The sequence below is a fragment of the Scyliorhinus canicula genome, chromosome 9, assembly GCF_902713615.1.
Source record: "Scyliorhinus canicula chromosome 9, sScyCan1.1, whole genome shotgun sequence".
Lineage (NCBI taxonomy): Eukaryota > Metazoa > Chordata > Chondrichthyes > Carcharhiniformes > Scyliorhinidae > Scyliorhinus > Scyliorhinus canicula.
Window position 1 is genome coordinate 134,553,461 of NC_052154.1, and position 25,455 is coordinate 134,578,915.

Genomic DNA, 25,455 nt, shown 5'->3' on the forward strand with positions numbered 1-25,455 from the left:
ACAAGGTAACTATGGCTGACCCAGCATTCTGGGGGTGGGGGGAAACAGAAACCTCCCATCGGTATAGTCACCTAGAGTATCGGGGACTCAAGGGCTAGGGAAAAGATCCAGAGTCTTTGCACCCCTGAAAAGTCTGAGGGCTAATGTTATCTTCCTCCAGGAGACACACCTGAGGAAGAAGGGCCAACTGTGGGCAAGAAAAAGCTGGTTGGGTCAGAGGTACCAATTGGGTTATGGGTCGAGGGCGAGGGGGTATCCATATTTCTAAACAAGAGGACAACGTTCACGGTGACAAAGGTGGTTACGGGCCAAGGGGGATGGTTAGTGGTGTACCGGAAAGGCCACCAGCAGTCCTTGTAAAAGTGTAAACTCCCAACTAGGACAACATGGAATTCATGAAAAAAACAATGGCAGAAATCCCTGACATAGACACACTGACTCATCATGGGAGGCGGGGGGGGGGGAGACTTAAACTGTTTACAGAACCCACGTACAGATAGATCCAGCCCCAAATCGGGGAGACTAACAAATATCACGAGAGTGCTGAATGCTTTCATGGAGTAGATGGGGGCCGTGGATGCCAAGGGAGAAGGAGTTCTCCTTCTTCTCCCAGGTTCAAGGGCATATTCTAGGATCAACATCTTTGTAGTGGGGAAATCGGTGCTTCCAGGGATGGTAGGAGCAGAATACTCTGCAATGATAATTTTTGACCATGCTCCACACTACGTGGATGTGAGGTTGGAGACGGGCCAGGCTCAATGCCTCCCATGGTGACTGAACACGGCCCTCCTTGCTGAGAAGGCATTTTGCGATCAGATGTCTCAGGTCATAGACAGGTACATTACTGTGGTAAACCACTGTTAGTATATGATATGTATTGTGGTAAACTGTTACTGTACTACGTGTATTACGGTAAACCACTGCCTGATGGCTCTACTTCCCCTCGGGCTCAGTATAAAGGTGGCTGACCTCCGGCCCTGCCCCAGTTCGGGATCAGAGGCCAGGAGGCTTTCAGTTTAGCTTATTAAAGCCTCAGTTTCGTTCACTACTCGTCTTGTGATTAATTGATGGGACATCAATTTAATAAGCTAAACTCTTAAGATAAATTCATCACTCAAGCCTGATCGCCTGGAGCTGGACCCACAAGCAGCCGTCACCACTGTGACATTCGAGCCCAATTTTAATCTACGTTACCCGAGACTTGAAGCTGATGGTGTGCCTTCAAACTTTCCATCTCTAACTTCACAGACTTTTATTGCGTTGAGTTGCAGATGGTCGCAGTTCACCAGGTCGGCGTAAGAAGCTTCCCTTTTCATTCTTCAGCCTATTTCGCTCTGTTTTCTCCATTGTTATCTTTTAATGTTCTGTACCCCTGGTACCATGTTGTGTTCTGCGATATAACCGTTGTGATGATATACACAGAACATATAGTTGGTTCAGTTTAAAAATGATTTATTAACAAACACGCGGAAAGGTAACCAACAAACTATAATACTATAATGGTTACTGAATGAATTCAGTGAATTCTCCTGGAGCTAACCGAAGTGTGACTATCTTCTTGTGCGACTTATGCCAATTGGAGGATGTCTTGAGTCACGTGACAGATCTCTATCACCAACAGATGGTTGAATGTCACCTTGCTAACTATATACAGAACTGTGCACAGGCATATCACCACACTCTCCACTTGCCTGGATGAGTGCAGCTCCAACAACACTCAAGGAGCTCAACACCATCCAGGACAAAGCAGCTGCTTGATTGCTCCCCCTTCGACAAACATTTAAACCCTCCAACACTGACAAACAGTGGCAGCCTTGTGTACCATTTACAAGATGCACTGCAGTAACTCACCAAGGTTCCTTAGACAGCAAACCCGCGACCACGACCATCTAGAAGGACAAGAGCAGCAGATACCTGGGAACTCCACCACCTGAAGGTTCCACTTTAAGTCACTCAGCACCCTGACTTGGAAATAGTTTGCTGTTCCTTCATGGTCACTGGAACATCCTGGAATTCCCTCCCGAACAACACAGTGGGTGTACCTACACCTCAAGGAATGCAGCGGTTCAAGAAGGCAACCCACCACCACCTTCTGAAGGGCAACTATGAATGGGCAATAAATGCTGGCCTAACCAATGATGCCCACATCCCGTAAATGAATAAAAAATGAAAATAAATTATTGCATTCAAGGAACGCAGTCTTGTTGGGTGGAGGTCAGCTTCTCCTATGCCTCGGTGTGGCTGGGGGATCTAATGGAGTTCCTACATTTGGGCAAGATGAAGTTTACTCTGAGAGGGGCAGATGAGGGGTTCCACAAGAGATGGGGTTTTCTTCTCTTACACTTTTGCCACCCAAAAGGAAGTTGGGGTTGTGCTTATTTGTTGTAAAAATGTTGAAAATTTGAATAGAACATAGAACATACAGTGCAGAAGGAGGCCATTCGGGCCATTGCGTCTGCACCAACCCACTTAAGCCCTCACTTCAACCCTATCCCCTTAACCCCAATAACCCTTCCTAACCTTTTTGGACACTAAGGGAATTTAGTATGGCCAATCCACCTCACCTGCACATCTTTGGATTGTGGGAGGAAACTGGAGCACCCGGAGGAAACCCACGCAGCCAGTGACCCAGCGGGGAATCGAACCTCGGACCCTGGCGCTGTGAAGCCACAGTGCTCACCATTATGCTACTGTCCTGCCCATAAAATTAAAATTTCACCATCTGCAGTGGTGGGATTCGAACCCGGGTCCTCAGAGCATTACTCTGGGTCTCTGGTTTACTAGTCCAGTGACAATGCCACTCTGCCATTACATTCCCGAGGAATAAAAATGTTTCCCCAAAAAAAAAATCAAGGCATGCAGACAGGAAGAGGACGGCGGCCAGGAAACAAACTGGTCGATTCCATACTGGAGATGGGACGACAGTACTCCATGACCCCAACTGTGGAGCTACTGGCGGAGAGGATGGATACCCAGCAGATCTCTGCAAGAAGTTTGGCCCCGCACTTGCAGGAGATGTTCGCAGACTTGTTAGTAAGGGACACCCTGCCACTATAGCTGGCCCAATATCACTGATTCCCGAAAAAGACAAAGACCTGAAAGAATGTGGGTCCTATAGAACCATCTCACTCCTAAATGCTGATGGAAAGATGCTGGCGAGGCGATTGGAGAGCTGCGTACCAGAGGTAGTTGCGGAAGATCAGACGGGTTTTGTCAAGTAGGCAGCTGACAGCAAACATCAGGCGCCTGATAAACGTAATAATGACCCCATCCGGGAGAGACCACCAGGTGACCATTTCCCTGGATGCAGAAAAGGCCTTTGACAGATTCGAATGGAGGTCCCTCATAGAGGTACTGGAATGGTTTGGGTTAGGGCCAGGATTCACCTCCTGGGTGAAACTACTGTACAGAGGTCCCATGGCGAGTGTACAGACAAACACCACCAGCTCTAGACCTTCCGGCTGCACAGAGGCATGAGGCAGAGATGCCCTTTATCCCCGCTGCTGTTGCCCTGGCAATCATCTTCAGAGTGGGGAAGGAGTGGAGAGGTATCCAAAGGGGAGACAGACAGCATAGAGTCTCACTCTATGCAGATTACATGCTCCTCTACGTCTTGAACACCCCAGCCAGCATGGATAGGATAATGAAACTCCTAAAGGAGCTCAGAGCCTTCTCAGGTTACAAGCTTAACCTGAGCAAGAGCAAGATCTTCCCTGTGAACCTACAGGGGGGAGTGCTGGGGGGACTGCCGTTCAAATGCCCCAGACTAAATTTCACTAGCTGGGGATCCAAATAGCTCACAACTGAACATGGATGCACAAATGGAACCTGACGAGTCTAGTGGAGGAAGTGATAAAGGACCTGCAGAGGTGGGGCTCACTCCTACTCTCTCTGGCAGGAAGAGTGCAGAGTGCCCAGGTTCCTCTTCCTGTTCAGATCCCTCCCATTCTACACCCTCAAGGCCTTTTTCAATGCAGTCGACAGGTTAATCATGATGTTTGTGTTGGGGGGCAAAGAACCCAAGGATCCAAAAGAAGGTTCTACAAAAGAGAAGTAATGTGGGAGGTTTGGCCCTCCTGAACCTACAGTTCTATCACTGGGCAGCCACAGCAGAAAGAGTATGGGGATGGGTCAAGGAACCGGGAGTAGGGTGGGTCAGGGTGGAGAAGGGTTCCTATGCAGGGACGTCGCTCTGAGCGGTGGCCACAACCGAGTCCCATCTCCCCCGGCCAGATACTTAAGGAGCCCAGTGGTTGTAGCCACGCTCTAAAAATGGTACAAAATGAGGCAGCACTTTGGTCTAACTGAAATGTCCACTATGACCCCATCTGCAACAACCACAAGTTCATTCTTGTAACAAGGGATGCCTCCTTCAAAAGGTGGAGACAGGACAAGGGGACTTATAAGGTTATGGACATGTACATGGATGGTGATGACCCTGGGGAAACTCACAGAAAAGTTCCAGCTCCCAAGAGGAAATGACCTGAGAGATATTCAGGTCAAAACCTTCCTCCGCAAAGAAACAACGACATACCAGGACACTCACAAGCAGAAAGACTGCTGGACTCATGCAACCAAAGGGAGGGGAACTGTGAGGGGAAGTATGGGAGACTGTTGGAGGGGATACGCTCATCCTAGACAAGACAAGGAAAAAATGGAGGAGGAACTAGGCATGGAGATAGGGAGAGGACTCTGAAGCACTGCAGAGGGCTAACTTCACCTCCACGTGCGCAAGGCTGAGCCTGACGCAGCTAAAGGTGATGCACAGAGCACACCTAACCAGAACTCGAGTGAGTAAGTTCTTGCCGGAGGGGGAAGGACATACGCCCCGCTGATACTGCCAACCCAGAGCCAACACCCTGCAGTAACAGGTATTTACAGACACTTATGTACAGTTTGGTTCAGGCTTTAGCTTGCCTGCAAGCTGGTCTTCTTTGGCTTTTGTTCCCCCCCCTGCTTGTCTCATGAGTTTCACTTGTGTGTGTGTGTGTGTTCACTCCCAACACCTGAAGTACACAGAGGGGAGTGTAGGTGCGGGGGGAGTGGGGTGGAGTGGAGGGAGGGAGGACAGGGGATGGGGTGGTTGGCCGGGCAGTGGGAGGGGGGTTGTTGTGAGGGGGACGGGTCGTTTGGCCTGCCGGTGTTCAGGCCGCCTAGTCAGTTAACCTAGAGGAGATTGGATTCTACCATGTGCAGCAGCCATGGTGGGGACCCTTCTGTGGGGTCCACTGTGAAGGTCCACCCAGCAGGGTGACACCAGGTTGCGGGAGGGGTGGGCTCAGTGAGCCACTGACCGGCACCATGCATGCGGGTAGGGCCCATGGATGGGGCCCAGCCAGAGGGGTGGGCACTTATTGGGACTGTAGCTGTGGTTGTGCCTACTTGTCTGATTACAGGTTGTATGGGTGCAGGGACGCAGTCCCTTGGTCACAGCCGATAGTTCTGTGGGGTGAGCTAACTGATGGTGTTACTGGCATGATGTCTGCCCTGTGAGGAGCAGTGTACCAGCGAGGGTGGCGAAGGCCACGGTGCATGCGTCCGCTGGTCAGGCAGGCTCCATGGCTTCCCTGCTGCCTCTACAGTGGGGCAACGCCTCAGGTGGGTGCAACACCTGGTGGGCCACGGACTGCACTGGGCCATTCCCACCCAGTAGATGGGCTGACTGGAGTCTGTGGGCTCCTAGGGGGGTTGCCTGGGTTGGGGGGGGGAGCACCCAAATAGCTGGTGATGCTCTGCGCATCTATGAGCCACAATGGGCAGTCAGTAGGGTGCTCAGCCACATGGCTGCCTTGCTGGCCATGGCAATGGCGGCCCATCCCCTGGTCTCCCCATGTTACCTCCCCAGTCCTGGCAGCCCTGTACAGTGAAAAGTATCTTTCTGCGTGCAGCTCAAATAGATCATTTAGTACATGAAAAAAAAGTAACAGGGCAATACAAGGTAAATAAATAGACACAGACATCGGGTGAAGCATATAGGAGTATAGTATTCATCAGATCAGCTCATAAGAGGGTCTTTTAGGAGTTTGGTAACAGCGAGGAAGAAGCTGTTTTTGAATTTGTTTGTGCGTGCTCTCAGACTTTTATATCTCCTGCCTGATGGATGAAGTTGGAAGAGTGAGTAAGCCGGGTGGAAGGGGTCTTTGATTATGCTGCCCACATTCCCAAGGCAGTGGGAAGTGGAGAAAGGGTCAATGGATGGGAGGCGGGTTTGTGCGATGGACTGGGCAGTGTTCACGACTCTCTGAAGTTTCTTGTGGTCTTGGGCCGAGCTGTTGCCATACCAGAATGTGATGCAGCCCGATAGGATGCTTTCAATGGTGCCCCTGTAAAAGTTGGTAAGAGTCAATGTGGACGGGGATTTCCAGTGATGGCGGGCAGGAGGCAGCCGCACACTGGAGCGCTTCCGCTCAGGAAGAGGAATTTCGGAGTTTTAACGCCTGGTCCCGGGGGCAACGGAGGCTGAAAAGGCCGTAAGTAGGCACAGGGAGGAGAAATGTCCAAGTTTGGGAGAAAATCGGCCGTGAAAAAGGGGGTTAACGGAAGTCCGCCGGGGAGTGGGAAAGTCAGTGCAGGAACTGTAAGGAAAGTGGAGGCTGGAGCACCAGGGGAGGCTGCATCGCTCACAGCAGAAGAAATGACCAAGGTGATGGCTGTGGAACTTGAAAAACAGTTCACAAAACACATGGAAGCGATGAAGAAGGAGATGGGGGTGGTACTGAAAGTGCTGGTGGAGGAGGCGATTGCCCCGGTGCGGGCAGTGGTATCAAGCACCACGGCAGAGCTGCTGGGGCAACATGAGACACTGAAGGAAGTGGAAGAGGCATTATCACAGCACAGTGATCAATTCACCTCAATGAGGAAGGGGTTATGGAGGGTGAAAGAGACCAACAAGGGTCTGCGAGCCAAAATGGAAGACCTGGAAAACAGATCCAGGCAACAGAATCTGAGATTGTGGGTCTGCCCAAAGGGGTGGAAGGCCCGAGGCCGACAGAGTATTTTGCCACGATGTTGGCGAAGCTATTGGGGGAGGGGGACTATCTCTCCCAATATGAACTGGATCGGGCTCATCATGGTCGCGGTGCGGGCCGGGCAGCGCTGGCGGGGGTGCTTCTGACCGCAGATGTAGCAGCGGGGACCCCCAGGGTGCGCGGTGCGGCGAGCAGAGCAGGCGTAGTGCGCGGGGGCGGCTGTCGGGGGGGGGGCGGTTGTGGCATCCACGAGGGGTAGGACGGGTGGGCCGAGTGGCTAGCGGGGTAGGATCGCGCATTACGGGAGGCGGCCGTCATTGATAGCACCAGAGTCTTTGTAGCTGCGAGATCGGGGTCCGATGCAATACCCGTAACAAATGCATCCCGCATGAGTAAATCGGAATGTTCTGTGGCCGTGACGGCCTGGCAGTCGCAGTCTCGTACTAGAGGTATAAGGGCCCTCCAGAAGTCCTCAATCGACTCACCCGGTTGTTGGACGCGAGTAGAGAGTAGATGTCTCGCAAACAGGGTGTTCGCCGACTGTGCGTAGTTCTCTTTGAGCAGTTCCATGGCCCGGGCATGGTTAGGCGCATCTTGAATGAGCGGAAACACGCTGGAGCTGAGTCTTGAGTAAAGAAGCTGTTGTTTCTGAGCCTCCGAAGGTGGAGGGTCCGCTGAAGAGATGTAGGCCTCGAAAACTGCAAGCCAGTGAATGAAGTATTTCCTGGCGTGGGGCGACTGTGGATCCAGCTGCAGGCGGTCAGGTTTAATCCTGATGTCCATGGTGTAAGGAAAATCTCACTGTAATAAATTGTGGCGCTAACAATTGTACACAAAGACTCGAGTGCAGTACAAGACAGGCTTTATTACAGTGAGATGCTATTCCTCCGGCGGCAGCTGTAGAATGGCATCTCAGTGAAACTTACGAATATTTATACTGCTCCCTGTGGGCGGAGCTAGCTGGCAGGGGCTTACCGGAGAAACCTGTAATACAGGTACGGCCATACATCCCCCTACTGCAAGCACACATATATACAGTGGTTAGATCACCACAGTAGAGCCAGGGAACGGCAGGCATGCGGCGTGGATCGCATTCATGGCATGATCGAGGCGCGGGAGCATGGCGTTCTGTTGGGCACCTGGCCCCGATTTTCGGCTGAAGACATATTCGCCACCCAATCGAGATTCCGGCATTGGCCGAATCCCGCCCATGCCCTTTATTTGAATCAGCACACTGAACTGAATACAATTGGCCATTTAACAAAGAACAAATAACAACACAGCACAGGAACAGGCCCTTTGGCCCTTCAAGACTGCGCCGACTGTGGTACCTGTCTAAACTAAAACCGTCTGCACTTACGGAGTCTGTATCTTTCCATTCCCATCCTATTCTTATTTTTGTCTAGATGTCCCTTAAATGCCCCTATCATACCTGCGCCCGCCAGATCCCCAGGCGGCACATTCCATATATTTACCACTCTCTGTATAAAAAAAACTTGCCTTGCACATCTGCTCTAAACTTTTCCCCTTGCACTTTAAACCTATGTCCCCTTGACTCTCCTACCCTGGGAAAGAACATCCTACTATCCACTCTGTCCATGCCACCCACAATCTTGTAGACCTCTATCAGGTTGCCTCTCAACCTCCGTCATTCCAGTGAGAACAGACCAAGTTTATCTAACCTCTCCTCATATTTAATGCCCTCCATACTAGGCAGCATCCTAGTAAACCACTTCTGTACACTCTCCAGAGCATCCACATCCTTCTGGTAGTGTACACAATATTCCAAATGAGGCCTAACTAAAGTCCTGTACAGCTGCAACATGACTAGCCAATTTTGATATTCAATGCCCCAACTGTTGAATGCCAGCACGCCGTATGCCTTCTTGACCACCTTATCCACATGTGTTGCCACTTTCTGTGATTGGTGGACATGCACACCCAGATCTATCTGCCTGTCAGTATTCACAGGAGTTCTACCATTTATTGTGCAATTCCCATATGCATTGATGTTCCAAAGTGCATTACCTCACACTTGTCTGGATTAAACTCCATCTGCCATTTCTCCGCCCAAGACTCCAACCAGTTTATATCCTGCTGTATCCTTTGACAATCGTCTTCACTACCCGCAACTCCACTAATTTTTGTGTTGTCTGTAAACTTACTAATCAGACCAGATACATTTTCTTCCAAAATCATTTATATACACCACAAACAACAAAGGCCCCAGAACTGATCCCTGTCATAGTCTTCCATTCAGAAAAACACCCTTCTACTGCTACCCTCTATCTTCTGTGCCCAAGCCAGTTCTGTATCCAATTTGTTAGCTCTCCTCTCATCCCATGCGACTTCACCTTTTGTACCAGTCTACCATGAGGTACCTTGTCAAATGCTTTACTGAAGTCCATGTATGCAGCATCTCCTGCCTTTCCCTCATCTATCATCTTTGTCACAACCTCAGAAAACTCAATCAAATTAGTGAGGCATGACCTCCCCTTCACAAAACCATGCTGTCCATCACTAAGAAGTCCATTTGTTTCCAAATGTGAATAAATCCTATCTCTAAGAATCTTTTCCAATAATTCCTCTACCACTGACATAAGGCTCACCAGTCTATAATTTCCTGGATTATCCCTGCTGTCCTTCTTAAACAACATTGGCTGCACTCCAGTCCTCTGGAACTTCACCTGTAGCCAATGAGGATACAAAGATTACTGTCAAGGCCCCAGCAATTTCTTTCCTTGCCTTCCTCAGTATTCTGGGGTATATCCCATTAGGCCCTGGGGACTTATCTATTTTAAAGCTTTTTAAGATGCCCAACAATTCGTCTTTATTAATATCAACATGACTCAGAATATCTGCACACTCTACCCTATACTCCTCATCCACCAAGTCCTTCTCTTTGGTGAATACTGAGGCAAAGTATTCATTTAGCATCTCTCTGGTTCCATACATAGATTCCGTCCGATATCCTTGAATGAACCAACTCTTTCTCTGGTTATCCTCTTGCTCTTTTCATCTGCATAAAACGCCTTCGAATTTACCTTAATCCTTTTTGTCAATGACATTTCATGACCAGTTTTAGCCTTCCTAACTCCTACTTTAAGCTCCATCCTACTTGCTTTATATTTTCAAGGGCTTCATCTGTCCCAACCCTTTTAGATATTACGAATGCTTCCTTTTTCTTTTTGACAAGATTCATACTATCCCTCGTTATCCAGGGTTCCCTATACTTGCCACCCTTATCTTTCATCCTCACAGGTACATGCCGGTCCTGAATTCTAATCAACTGACATTTGAAAGCCTCCCACATGCCAGATGTTGATTTTACCTCAAACAGCCTCGCCCAGTCAACACTCTCCAGATCCTGCCTAATGCTGTTGTAATTAGCATTCCCCCAGTCTTCTCCTTTTCCATAAGCAGCTTAAAACTTACAGAATTATAATCACTGTTCCAGAAATGATCTCCTACTAAAACTTTGATCACCTGGCTGGGCTCATTCCCAAGCACCAGGTCTAATATGGCCACTTCCCGAGTTGGGCTATTTATTTTTTATTTATGCTGATCGAGAAGAACATAAGATTCCAAGGAGCAGAAGTAGGCCATCTGGCCCCTTGAGACTGCTCTGCCATTCAATAAGATCATGCTAATCTTTTTGTGGACTTAGCTCCACATCCGTCCGCTCACCATAACCTTTAATTCCTTTACTGTTCAAAAATCTAACTAACTTTGCCTTAAAAGCATTCAAAGAAGTAGCCTCGACTGCTTCACTGGGCAGGGAATGCCACAGATTCACAACCCTTTGGGCAAGGAAGTTCCTCCTCAACGCAGTCCTAAATCTGCTCCCCCTTATTTTGAGGCTATGCCCCCTAGTTCTAGTTTCACCCGCCAGTGGAAACAACTTCCCTGCTTCTATCTTATCTATTCCCTTCATAATGTTATATGTTTCTATCAGATCCCCTTCGTTCTTCTAAATTCTGATGAGTATAGTCCCACTCTACTCCATCTCTCCTCATAAGCCAAACCTCTCAAATTCAGAATCAACCCAATGAATCTCCTCTGCCCACCCTCTAGTGCCAGTACATCCTTTCTCAAGTAAGGAGACCAAAACCGTTCACAGTACTCCAAGTGTGGCCTCACCAGCACCCTATACAGCTGCAACATAACCTGCCTGTTTTAAAACTCCATCCCTCCAGCAGTGAAGGATAAAATTCCATTTGCCTTCTTAATTACCTGCTGCACCTGCAAACAAACATTCTGCAATTCATGCACAAGGATACCCAGGTTCCTCTGCACAGCAACATGCTGCAATCTTTTACAATTTAAATAATAGTCCATTTTTCAGTTATTCCTACCAAAATGGATGACCTCACATTTACCAAGATTGTACTCCATCTGCCAGATCCTTGCCCATTCACTTAAACTATCTATATCCCTCTGCAGACTTTAGTGTCCTCTGCATACTTTGCTTTACCACTCATCTTAGTGCCATCTGCGAATTTTGACACATTACACTTGGTCCCCAAATCCAAATCATCTATGTAAATTGTAAACAATTGAGGTCCCAACACTGATCTCTGAGGCACACTACTAGCCACTGACCGCCAACCAAAAAAACCCCCATTCATCCCCACTCTTTGCTTTCTGTTAGTTAACCAATCCTCTATCCATGCTAATACATTACCCATAATGCCATTACTGAGGGATAACTTATTTATTATTTCAAGAATGTGGCAACTAGGGGCTTTTCAAAGTAACTTCATTGAAGCCTACTTGTGACAATAAGTGATTATTATTATATTATTATAATGTAAATACGTAAGTAGAATAAACCACAGAGGTAAAATTATAGTGTAACATTTTTTGATGTTACCAAACTATGTGGTTAGATCAGTCATGTTGTAACAAACAGCACCAGAGAGATCTGGACCATCTAACCAAATGGCCTAAGAAATAGCTAATCCTCTTTTAAAAAATAAATTTCGGGTGCCCAATTATTTTTTTTCCAATGAAGGGGCAATCAATGAAGGCCAGTCAACCTAACCTGCACATCTTTGGGTTGTGTGGGTGAAACCCACACAGACACGAGGAGAATGTACAAACTCCACACAGACAGTGACCCAGGGCCAGGATCGAACCCAGATTCTCAGTGCTGTAAGCAGCAGTGCCAACCACTGTGCCACCGTGCCACCACACAGCTAATGAATTTTAATGAAAATGTAAGATCATGTATAGTGGAGTATTATAAAAGTACCTGAGCAAAGTGGGAAATTACAATAAACGGAGTGTGATCATTGATCATTTATTGTAAGTGTATTGTCAATGCCAAGCTGTTATCAAATCATTTGTACACAGATGGGAAGTCTTTAAAAGATGTTTGATTTGACAGTGAATCAAACATATATTATTCTCACCTTGAGTCTATCTTTGATGTGATACATGCTTGGAATACTGCTCATAATTTTAGACATCTTAACTTCAAAAGGAAGTTGATTAATTGATCAGGGCACTTTGTTGGAACTTCAAGCTCTTAAGCAATGGAGATATATTCATATAGAGCTGAAACAGTTTTTAATTGGAGAAAAGATGGAAAAGAAATGTGATAAAACCTTTAAGATGCTGAGAATCGATAATGTAGACATAACAATTTTTTTTAAAACTTGGACTGTAAATGTAGAGGTTCTACTGAGACTTGTTTATTTTCCCTTTGCAGCAGTGAGAAGAATAAACCCGCCAATAAAATGAGCTATCCCAATTTCCTCCTTAAAATTGTGAGTGTCCTTCCTGTTTATTCCCTTATTTCCCCTGTCTTTTATTTTGCTGTTGCATTTTTGATCTGTGGATGATTAATGGATATGTCACTTTAAGACAAGCAGCCTGTAATAAGCCTGTACCTTCAATTCAAAGCAAAGGATCTGAAGGCTGTGCTGGTGGTTGTTACTGGCCGGCAACAGTGAGGATTCAGTTTGATTGCTTGGCTGGTGGCCAATGAATTGGCCCAAAAGACTGTGCTCTGCCCAGTAACAGATGCTGATTGGATCTGATCCCACTGATATATTTTTCAGAGCCCCAATCCTTGAGTTTGATTTCAGTTTTGATTCTGGTAGCCCAATGAAGAGATCTAATTAAACCCCCCCACCCCACAAAAAAAGATCGAGCTGATTCTCTCCAGAAGGTCATTGTGAGGGCAGGCTCTCTCTCCAGCAAGCCTCTGAGGCTGCAGAGGTCTGAATGTGAACGTTGAGCTGAAGCCCAGTTTAATGAAAAATAAGCAACTGGATTCTCCACCAGCTGGATTCTCCGTTGTGTCGGCAGCACACCCACGCCTGCGGATTTCCCGGTGGCATGGGGTGGCCACAAAGGGGAATCCCATTGACAGGTGTCAGAAATGGAGAATCCCGCTGCCAGTGAGGGCATGCAGCCCAGGAAAACTTGGCTGACGGACCGGAGATTCCAGCTCAAAGTGTCTCTCCAGATAGCCTGCTGCCTGTGAGTACTGCTAAACGACAGAGACGCTGAATGAATAAATCTACAAAGAGGACTATTATGGGCTGCAAACTAAAGACTTAAATCTGCAAGCTTGCTGTGAGGAAAGTGTGCCAAAAGAATCACCATCTGAAGCAAACACTCATCTTTTGACTTCCATCCTTATTATTTTTTACCCCTTTCACCCCATCTGTATATGTCTGTCTTGTGTGTGGGTAGAGGGTGGGGGAGTTAAAGTGGGTAGTAGGTGTTAGCTTCTAATTAATCAGTTATATTTATTGCATACTTCATGATACTTTTTTGTTGAAATAAACAATAATCGTGTTTACATTTATTGGTGACTGTGATCATTGGACAGCCAAGGGCCAAAGAACTTGGGTATTTTGTAAGAATTATTGGTTAATTTACTTGTGTTGTGACTCTGTGGTATGTAGGGCTGGAATTGACCATGCACTAGGTCAGGGTGATACAACAAAATAAAAAGATAAATATCACCTTCTGAATGAGGTTGAAGTAACAAGGATACATAATACATTGAGATGATTCAGTTTTGCATAGAACACAATGTTTGCTGTTGTATTGGCATTCATAAAATGTCATCTGTGGAATGCAAATGATCTTGTCTATCAATTATTTCAACGACTGCTTCTAATGTTTTATAACAAAATGTTGCTCAATCACATTAGTTGGTGATATATGAACTTATGCTGGACTCAGTATAACCTATGAGAATGAATCTATCAAAACTAATTTCTCTTCCAACTGGAGTTACCCAGTCAAATTAGATATATGAACGGGTGGGGAACAGAGAGAAGTAGACCTTGGAAAATAGGCAACAGGTTTAGATAAAGGATCTGGATCAGCGCAGGCTGGGAGGGCCGAAGGGCCTGTTCCTGTGCTGTAATTTTCTTTGTTGTTGTTGTTGTTGTTTAAATTAATAATCCAAACTAGGTGGTAATAATGATGGTGACATGGCAGTGTTGTGATCATAAATTTACCAAAACTGTCAGACACTTCAGGTAATAATAATAAACTTTATTTAGTGTCACAAGTAAGCTTACATTAACACCGCAATGAAGTTACTGTGAAAATCCCCTAGTCGCCACACTGCACACCTGTTCGGGTACACTGAGGGAGAATTCAGAATGTCCAATTCACCTAACAAGCCCGTCTTTCTGTACTTGAGAGGAAACCGGAGCGCTCAGACATGGGGAGAACGTGTAGATTCCGCATAGACAGACAGTGACCCAAGTCGGGAATCAAACCCGGGTCCTTGGTGTAGTGAAGCAACAGTGCTTCCAACTGTGATACTATGCCGCCCATATCCACACATGCAGGGAGTACCATGCAAATCCAAAAGTTGCTGCCAACGATTCTACTCCTTTCAAGTCATCCCAGATTGCAATCAATGAAAATGAATTTCTCTTGTAGAAATGCTTGTTGAATTAAGGGTTAACTGGGTTTTTAACAGCATAGTAACTTCATAATCATTGCTAAAAGCCCTCACTAGTCTTGCAAGGCTAATTTTATATTTGTAGAATGTCAAATTTCTCCATTATGAATGCATTTTTGTTTGTTTAAATTGTATAGCTTGTAGTTTATAGTTGTTTAGCTTCTATTTAAGTCCAATCATCACTAAAAGTGACAATATTAGAACAAAGAATGAAGAAAAGTGTGGTGATTGTAGATCTGAGTAGATGCAATACAACTGAGCAAGCACTAGAGGGAGCACGGGAGAGCTATAAATACACAGAGACAGGAAGTGAGGACACACTTCACGGAAGGCAGAACTCGTAGCAGGACACAGGACAGGCAGGCAGCATTTGAGGTAGCCGTAAGTTAAGCTCTGAAGACAGAACAAATTCACAATAAAGCATCTTCTCCACCTTTGAGACTATGAGCTTTATTAAGACACGAGGAACAACACATGGTACCAGCAGTGGGGTCAGGCGCTTACCACAGGACAACTCAGCTGCAGACACAGAAAGAACAAAATGGCATGGAAATCTCCTACTGGACATTCGACTTGGGAAGACATCGCTTATTCGAGGATGTGGCTTGGAACCCCACCTCAGCGGGACACGACCGGCAATGTAAGAAATGTCTGGAAAATGTTTAAACAAATTTTGGATTTTTATATCACAGCTAATGATGTAGCAGCAGCCTCAGACAAAATTAAAATAGCAATGCTCAGCGCAGGACCTGAAGCTAGAAAAGTATATAATGGATTTAAATACTCAAAAGATGAAGACAGCAGCGGGTGGAGGCGGCTTCGTGCAGGGGCTCCAGTTTGGAAGCCCTGGTCACGGCTCCTCTACCGCTGCCGCCGGCCAAGTACACCACCAGCCCGGTAGTGGTGGCGACCCTGCGGATATGGGGCCAGTGGAGGAGGCATGTGGGGGAGATGGGGGCGTCTGTCTGGGCGCCAATCTGCGACAACCATCGGTTTGCCCCCGGCAGTATGGATGGGGGGTTCCGAGTATGGCGGCGAGCAGGGGCGGGAAGGGTGGGTGATATGTTCCTGGAAGGGAGCTTCGCGAGTTTGAGGAGCTTGGAGGAGAAATTTGGGGTGGTAAGGGGAAATGATTTTAGATACCTACAGTTGCGGGACTTTGTTCGTAGACAGGTCCCATCTTTCCCGCGCCTCCCGCCAATGGGGATCCTAGACAGAATAGTCTCTGGGAGGGACGAAGGGGAGGGTAGAGTCTCGGGTATTTATAAGGTGCTCATGAGGGAGGAAGGGTCCCAGACAGAGGAACTGAAACTTAAATGGGAGGAGGAGCTAGGCGGGGAAATGGAGGATGGGCTGTGGGCAGAGGCCCTGAGTAGGGTAAACTCGACCGCGACATGTGCTAGGCTCGGGCTGATCCAATTTAAGGTTGTTCACCGGGCCCATATGACGGTGACTCGGATGAGCAAATTTTTCGGGATAGAGGACAAATGCGCTAGGTGTGCGGGAGGACCAGCGAACCATGTTCACATGTTTTGGGCATGCCCTGAGCTGAGGGGGTACTGGGAGGGATTTGCGGGGGTCATGTCCCAGGTGCTAAAAACAAGGGTGGTGATGAGCCCAGGGGTGGCAATTTTTGGGGTTTCGGAAGACCCGGGCGTCCAGGGGGAGAAAGAGGCCGATGTGCTGGCCTTTGCTTCCCTGATAGCCCGGCGACGAATACTATTGGCGTGGAGGGACTCAAAGCCCCCGAAGACGGAGTGGTGGCTAGCGGACATGTCGAGTTTCCTGGGGATGGAAAAAATCAAGTTCGCCTTGAGGGGTTCTGTGCAGGGGTTCACCCGGAGGTGGCAACCATTTATTGACTTCTTTGCGGGAGAGTGAGCGTCAGCAGGGGGGGGGGGGGGGGGGGGGGGGTTAGAGTAGAGTAGGAGGGAAAATATGGCGGGTAGTACCGATGGGAGGGGAGCGGGCTTGTGCAATATGTTACGGTGGAAGTATTGAAAGAACGTGGATGTTTGCACATTTTTGCCTTTTTTGCTTCCTTTCTGATGATGTCTGTAACTGTTTATAAAGCCAAAAACTACCTCAATAAAATTGTTTATTAAAAAAAAAAAAAAGATGAAGACAGCAACAACTTACAAACAATACTAAACAAATTTGAAGAGTACTGTAAGGAATTTGAACAACACGGTATGCTCAGAGGCCAAACTGCACAGAGACTGAGTGATGCAAAACTCTACAAACAGAAAGGGTTCAGTCAATAAATCGCGAGTGAAAAGTACAGATCAAAAAGAAGAAATAACTTGAATTTTTCACAAAGCCAAAACGCTGAAATCCAGTACAGATCGAAAGGAAAAGGTAACTTACAACTTTCGGAAAGAAAAAAACATGAAATCCGCGATAAAATGGCGTCAGAGCACATTTTACAGTCTTGGGGAGACAAAGAACAAAAAACTGCGTCTGCGCATGCGCAGGAAACGGAAACCGCGCATGCGCAGTTACAATCACCCGTTTTGCGTTCTGCGCATGCGCAGTTAAAAAAAGTTCTTGTTGCTGATCGTTATGCGCATGCGCAAGCAGCTCATGCTCAGTGGGCACAAAACCGCAAAGTAAAGGAAGGCCGATTTGCGCATGCGCAATTGATTCCTACGCATGGCGTCACAAGCGTCATGACGTCTGAGCATCCGGACCACGCCTACTTAAAAGGGAAATGCCCAAAAATTGAAAACAAGATTGTAATGAACTCCAATTGGCTTTATTGGTTGGCCAATTGGAGTATGAGCTCCCTCAATGATAGCTCATTGAGGGGGCCCATATAATCACCTGTGAAGGCTTTGTGAGCCAATCTTAAATTGACTGGACTGCTAGCAGCACTGTTTGTAGCTGCTCCTGTAATATCGTTATCGTAAATAAATATTGGTGTGGTGACGGAACTCCTGCCTCCCGTGGATTACTACAGTGGCGACGAGGTAAACTACGAATTTTGCGGAGACCAGCTGCCGCCCTCGGATGGTAAGCCTTGCCATTTTAAAAATGCCGTTTTTTGGGAGGTTAGAGGCATTCGACCCGGCTATTGAGGACTGGTCCCAGTATGTGGAGAGAATGTGTTACTTCTTCCGGGCAAATTATATACTGAGGGACGAAAGTAGACGGCTTATCCTGCTGTCGGTGTGCGGACCCTCCGCTTTTGCCATTATACGTAGTCTCACTTATCCCGATGCGCCGGACACGAAAACTTTCCAAGAAGTAACGGAATTGGTGAAAGAGCACTACGACCCAAAACCACCCCTCATTTTACGTAGGTACAGATTCTACACAGCGAAGCGGGAAGACAGGGAGTCAGTCACGAATTTCTTGACCCGCCTGAGAAGGCTGGCGGAAAAATGTGAGTTCGGCCCGACGCTAAATGAAATGCTTCGGGACCGGTTAGTGTGTGGTATAAACGACCTAACAATACAGAAACGCCTGTTGGCGGGAAACGGAGCTAGACTGCAGGCAGGCGTTACAGCTCGCACTGTCCCTAGAAAAGGCAGCAAGTGAGGCGCAGGAACTACAGGGCACGCCAATAGAGGTAGATACCTGTGAGAGGGACTACCACAACGGGTCCTGCTACCAGATAGCCGCTCTCAGGAAAAACCTGAGGAATAGAGGGAAAAAGGAAAACCCCAGAACTGCCCCCAAGTCTGCCAGGACTAACTGGAGACAGAGGGAAGTACCGGCTGAGGCTCCCCCAACAGAGAAGGAGCGTTTCTGGCACCAGACAGAGTGGGGTAACAACGACAGAAACTCTAGAAGGAGGTGGCAAAAGAGGAATAGCAGGTGGGGACGCAGGGAAGTACACAACCTAGACGCCCCATCCTCCTCCGAAGGGGAACAATTATATAATATTACAACGAAGAAAGCAGAACCCATTAGGATTACCCCATGGGTGAACGGGCGGCCGACAATAATCGAAATAGACACGGGTACGGCCGTATCAGTAATGGGAGTGGCAGCATTTAGAAAAATCAAAGATGGACTCCAGCCACTAACCCTAACAAAAACATCGACGAAACTTAAAACCTACACAGGGGAACCCCTGGAAGTTCTAGGCACGACTCATGTACCTGTGGAATATGAGAAACAATTGCTCAGATTACCATTGACGATATTAGAGGGCTCCGGACCGAGCTTAATTGGACGGAACTGGCTGAAAGACCTAAAATTAGATTGAATGAAAATTTTCCAGAGTGGAAGCGGGCAGTTGAGTGGTGTACTCCAAAATTACCCGGAGGTCTTCCAGGAAGGTTTGGGGGAAATCATAGGCGCCAAAGCAACTTTGCACGTGGACCCAGAAGCCCTTCCGAAATTTTGTAAGGCCAGGCCCGTACCTTTTGCATTAAGGAAGAAAGTAGATGACGAAATAGAAAGGTTATGGCGCGACGGCATTATCAGACCAGTACAATTCTCGGAATGGGCAGCGCCGGTGGTACCAATTTTGAAGCCAGACGGCTCGATACGTCTCTGTGGAGATTTCAAACAGACAGCAAACAAATACGCACTGCTGGACAAATACCCAATCCCGAAAATAGACGACCTATATGCCAAATTGGCAGGTGGGCTTTTGTTCACGAAACTAGACATGAGCCACGCCTACCTGCAGTTAAAACTGGACAAGGGCTCCAAGACGTTCGCTACGATCAACACCCTGAAGGGCCTTTTTCGTTATACCAGGCTACCTTTTGGAGTGTCATCAGCCTGCGCTATATTCCAGCGTACGATGGAAAATATTCTGCAGGGACTACCGCAGGTGGCAATTTATTTGGACGATGTCTTAATCACGGGTAGGACAAACAGGGAACACTTAAGGAACCTGGAGGAAGTGCTCAGGCGTTTCGCAAAGGCAGGCGTACGGCTAAAAAGGGAAAAATGTGTTTTTCTGGCCCCACAAGTGACGTACCTGGGTTATAAAGTAGACGAGTCAGGCTTACATCCATTAGAAGACAGAGTAAGGGTAATAAAAGAAGCCCCAGCTCCCACCACGGTCCAGGAGTTACGATCATTTCTAGGGTTGGTAACCTATTATGGAAAATTTATTGAAAATAGGGCGTCCATCCTAGAATCCCTCCACCAGCTACTAAAAAAGGGGCACGAATGGAAATGGTCCACCCGCCAAAACTGAGCATTTAGGGACATTAAGGAACAGCTGTCATCCGAAAATGTCCTAGAGCATTATGACCCAAGGAAGGAGTTGGTGGTCACTTGTGATGCATCCCCCTATGGGGTAGGAGCCGTCTTAGCCCATAGAGGAAGGAATGGGGAAGAACGACCAATAGCCTATGCTTCGAGGACCTTGGCGATGGCTGAGAGGAAGTACGCCCAAATCGAGAAGGAAGGACTGGCGGTGATATTCACAGTAAAAAAATTTCACCAGTATCTGTACGGGCAGAAATTCACCATAGTGACAGACCATAAGCCGTTTTTAGGGTTATTAAAAGAAGACAAGTCAATAGCCCCGATTGCATCAGCTAGAATCCAACGCTGGGCGTTGCTACTGGCGGCATATAGATACGTTCTGGAGCACAGACCGGGAACGCGAGTAGCACATGCAGATGCTTTGAGCAGACTTCCCCTCCCGGACACTCCGCCGCAAATACCAAAAGTAGAGGAGACAGTAATGACTCTAAATTTTTTGGAAACCCTACCAGTAGACGCACAACATATTCCGTTGTGGACGCAAAAAGACCCAGTTTTAGCCAAGATGAAGCATTTACTGCTAACAGGGGAACTGGAAAGACCAGTGGAGCCCCAGATGCACCCATACTGGAGCAGAAGGGACCAAATAACCGTAGAAGACGGCATCTTATTATGGGGAGCCCGGGTAATCATCCCAGCTCAGGGCCGTCAGGCAATCTTAACTGAGTTACATCACGGACACCCAGGGGTGTCTAAAATGAAGATGCTAGCTCGAAGCTACGTTTGGTGGCCAGGTTTGGACACAGACATAGCAGCCTTGGTACGTCGGTGCCAGGAGTGCCAACAGGGGCAAAGAGTGCCACCAGCGGCGCCATTGCACCCATGGGAATGGCCAGGCAGACCGTGGACCCGCCTGCATATTGACCATGCTGGCCCTTTCATGGGCTCAATGTTTTTGGTGATAGTGGACACCCACTCCAAATGGTTGGACGTCCACCGGGTAAACACGGCAAGCACAGCATCGACAATTGAAAAGCTCAGGGCCTTGTTTGCAACACATGGACTGCCGGAGGTATTGGTGTCGGACAACGGAACGACATTCACAAGTGGGGAATTTGGAAAATTCCTGAAGGAAAACGGAGTCCGTCACATCAAAACGGCCCCTTACCATCCAGCGACCAACGGCCTGGCAGAGAGAGCAGTCCAGACACTTAAAGCGGGACTCAAGAAGCAGCCGGCAGCATCAATAGACACAAAGCTCTCCCGCTGGCTGTTTGATTACAGGACTACACCGCATTCCACAACAGGCATACCGCCAGCTGAACTCTTAATGGGAAGGTGGCTGCGAACGAGGCTGAGTCTCCTTTTCCCAAATTTAACGGGGAAAGTGGAGAAACAACAGGAGGCCCAACGCAGTGGGCATGATAATAGTCGGCAGCAGAGCCATTTCCAGGTGGGGGCACCGGTTTGGGTCAAGAATTATGGGAATGGACCAACGTGGGTCAAAGGCACGGTAGAGTCCCAAACAGGGCCCATATCCTATGAGGTTTCAATAGGAGGTAAGGTGCTGAAGAAACACCTAGACCAAATAAGGGCAGCGGAACCACACCTGGAGGCAGGCGAAGCAGGACCGCCTCAAGCTGGGATAGCCCAGATGGAAAGGATACCCACACCCCAGCCCTGACCAATTTCTCCAGACCCCGTCATCCAGTCATCAGAGTCGCAGATGGATACACTCGACGAGGCCGCCGTGACACCCCTCCCCGAGGAGGAGGACGAACAACTTCCAAGGAGGTCATCAAGGAAAAGACGAGCACCTATAAGGTACACCCCGCCCACTTCGGAGAACGACCCGGCGGACGACACAGAGGTGACAGACCCAGACATGAGGAGCAGGAAGAAACTCAGAGGAATGCCAGCTGGCAGGAATTCCTCGGACCTTGGGGGGGGGGGGAGGGGTGTAATGAACTCCAATTGGCTTTATTGGTTGGCCAATTGGCGTATGAGCTCCCTCAATGATAGCTCATTGAGGGGGCCCATATAATCACCTGTGTAGGCTTTGTGAGCCAGTCTTAAGTTGACTGGACTGCTAGCAGCACTGTTTTGTAGCTGCTCCTGTAATATCGTTATTGTAAATAAATATTGGTGTGGTGACGGAACTCCTGCCTCCCGTCGATTACTACAAAGATATTTAAAGCTGTAAAACCAAATTTTCTTGCCTCAGAAGACAGAAAAACGATTGAACTTAAACCAGCAGTTGAAAATAACTCTCACAACACCCTGGAAAAAGCAATCTGCACCACCCAAAGTGAAGAGAACAAAAAGAAATCCGAAGCAAAAAAAGATGATTTGGTTTTCGAAGATTACTACTCAGACATGGCTGAGTTATTCGGATATGCTGATCACAGCATCAGCGACACGGTCGCAAAGCTCAACACGAATCTACTCGTGGTAGATGAATCCAACACCATGGTTCCATGGCAGATTGTCGATACATTGGATGACAGTAATACTCAAGATGAAGACGACTCCACACAGAGAGCACAGAAAGACTCCACAGAGAGAGCGATGACAGGCTCCACAGTGAGAGTGATGAAAGACTCCAAAAGGGAAGCAAGCAAACACTCCCTGGTGAACACCATGCATGAACAAGACCATGAAGGTCAACCCACCGTATCTGAGTAACCGCAAGCAGACTATGAAAGTCTACCACATAAACAAGAAGAAGACAATGTACATCTACCCACTGCATGCGAAAACAGTGACAAGGTGATCACACTCGACGTACAGGATCACAGCAAGACTGACAGTTCTCAGCTTGTCTGTACAGAAGCACAGAGTAGGGCCACCCAAGAGTCCAGAGAGACCACGCCAATAGAAACCATGCAGATTTTGACTCCAGAAGAGGAGCACCAAGAGTCCAGAGAGACCACGGCAATAGAAACCATACAGATTTTGACTCCAGAAGAGGAGCACCAAGAGTCCAGTGAGACCACATCAACAGAAACCATGAAGACTTTGACTCCAGAAGAGGAGCACCAAAAGTCCAGTGAGTCCACATCAACAGAAACCATGAAGATTTTGACTCCAGAAGAGGAGCGCCAAGAGTCCAGAGAGACCACGTCAATTGAAATCATGAAGATTTTGACTCCGGAAGAGGAGCACCAAGAGTCCAGAGAGACCGCGTCAAATGAAATCGTGAAGAATTTGACTCCAGAAGAGGAGCACCAAGAAAGCAAAGATGACAAATCTAATCCACAACAAATGACTGATGCCACAGCATCAATGCAACATCAGATCATTCTCACAATTCTCGAGACGAAACGTTCAATGCAACAGATTCCACAAAGGACACTCGCACCAATAACTGTGACAATGACTCAAATTATCCACACGGGACACTCATTGAGCATAACAAGAAAAACAAAAGCCACAAGAAGCACAGCAGAAACGAGAACAAAAGCAAGAACAAAAGCAACATGAAGCACGATAAGAACGACAAAAATCGCAAGAAGCACTGCAGAAACAAGAACAACAACAGCTCCAACACAAACTACAAGCTCAACGACAAAAACTACAAGAAGAACAAAACCAACAAGAAGCATAACAAAGATAGCGACAACAACAAAGACAGAAACGACAAAAACAGCAAAAAGAACGGCAATGAAAACAACAAAGACAGGAACGACAGAAACAACAGCAATGAAACAACGACTTGTACAAAATGGTACAACTCTGCAAATGAAGGACAATGCCACAGCACACTGCAAAACAATGACAAGACTACAAACATGCCATGGGATGACAACGAATCGCACAAACTCACATCTGCTCCAGAACAAGCAATCACACCAGCTTTCAAGGCAGATGACATAATAAATCGATACCACAAGCACAGAAAAAAGTCCATGTCAGTCAACATCAGTGGTTCGACCATGCAAACACCTCGGGATGACGCATTGGTTACTTAAAATAACAAGAACACCGACAACATTCACCACGTCAACAACAACAAAAGAAAAAACTCAGTGAACAAATTCATCAAGTTTGGACTCATAAATGTTTTTATTAAGAGTGGACTCATAAATATTAATTGGCTTTGTAAAATATGCAATAGCACCATCACTTGTATAGATACACATATCATAAGTAACTGTTTTGTACAATTTTATTTAACGATGTACAGAAAATATGTAAAGAAAAAAGGGGGATGTGGTGATTGTAGATCTGAGTAGATGCAATACAACTGAGCAAGCACTAGAGGGAGCACGGGAGAGCTATAAATACACAGAGACAGGAAGTGAGGACACATTTCACGGAAGGTAGAACTCGTAGCAGGACACAGGACAGGCAGGCAGCATTTGAGGTAGCCGTAAGTTAAGCTCTGAAGACAGAACAAATTCACAATAAAGCATCTTCTCCACCTTTGAGACTACGAGCTTTATTAAGACACGAGGAACAACACAAAAAGTACAGCACAGGAACAGGTCCTTCGGCCCTCCCAAGCCTGTGCTGACCATGCTGCCCGTCTAAACTAAAATCTTCTACACTTCTTGGGTCCGCATCCTTCTATTCCCATCCTATTCATGTATTTGTCAAGATGTCACTATCGTCCCTGATTCCATCACCTCCTCCGGCAGCGAGTTCCAGGCACCCACTCTCCTCCGTGTAAAAGACTTGCCTCATACATCTCCTCTAAACCTTGCCCCTCGCACCTTAAACCTATGCCCCCTAGTAATTGACCCCTCTACCCTGGGAAAAAGCCTCTGACTATGGACTCTGTCTATGCCCCTCATAATTTTGTAGACCTCTATCAGGTCGCCCCTCAACCTCCGTTGTTCCAGTGAGAAGAAACTGAGTTTATTCATCCGTTCCTCATAGCTAATGCCCTCCATACCAGGCAACATCCTGGTGAATCTCTTCTGCACCCTCTCTAAAGCCTCCACATCCTTCTGATAGTGTGGGGACCCGAATTGAACACTATACTCCAAGTGTGGCCGAACTAAGGTTCTATACAGCTGCAACATGATTTGCCAATTGTTATACTCAATGCCCCGGCCAATGAAGACAAGCATGCCATATGTCTTCTTGACTACCTTCTCCACCTGTGTTGCCCCTTTCAGTTACCTGTGGACCTGTACACCTATATCTCTCTGACTGTCAATATTCTTGAGGGTTCTACCATTCACTGTATATTCCCTACCTGCATTAGACCTTCCAAAATGCATGACTTCACATTTGTCCGGATTGAACTCCATCGGCCATCTCTCCGCCCAAGTCTCCAAACGATCTGAATCCTGCTGTATCCTCTGACAGTCCTCATCGTTATCCGCAATTCCACCAACCTTTGTGTCATCTGCAAACTTACTAATC

The 25,455-nt window shown here is 47.4% G+C and overlaps 1 protein-coding gene across 6 annotated transcripts in view; it reads right to left on the bottom strand.

Annotated features, from left to right (window-relative positions):
• Positions 1 to 25,455, bottom strand: part of tesmin (testis expressed metallothionein like protein) — a 270,445-nt gene that overhangs the window by 113,871 nt on the left and 131,119 nt on the right. The window lies entirely within an intron of this gene.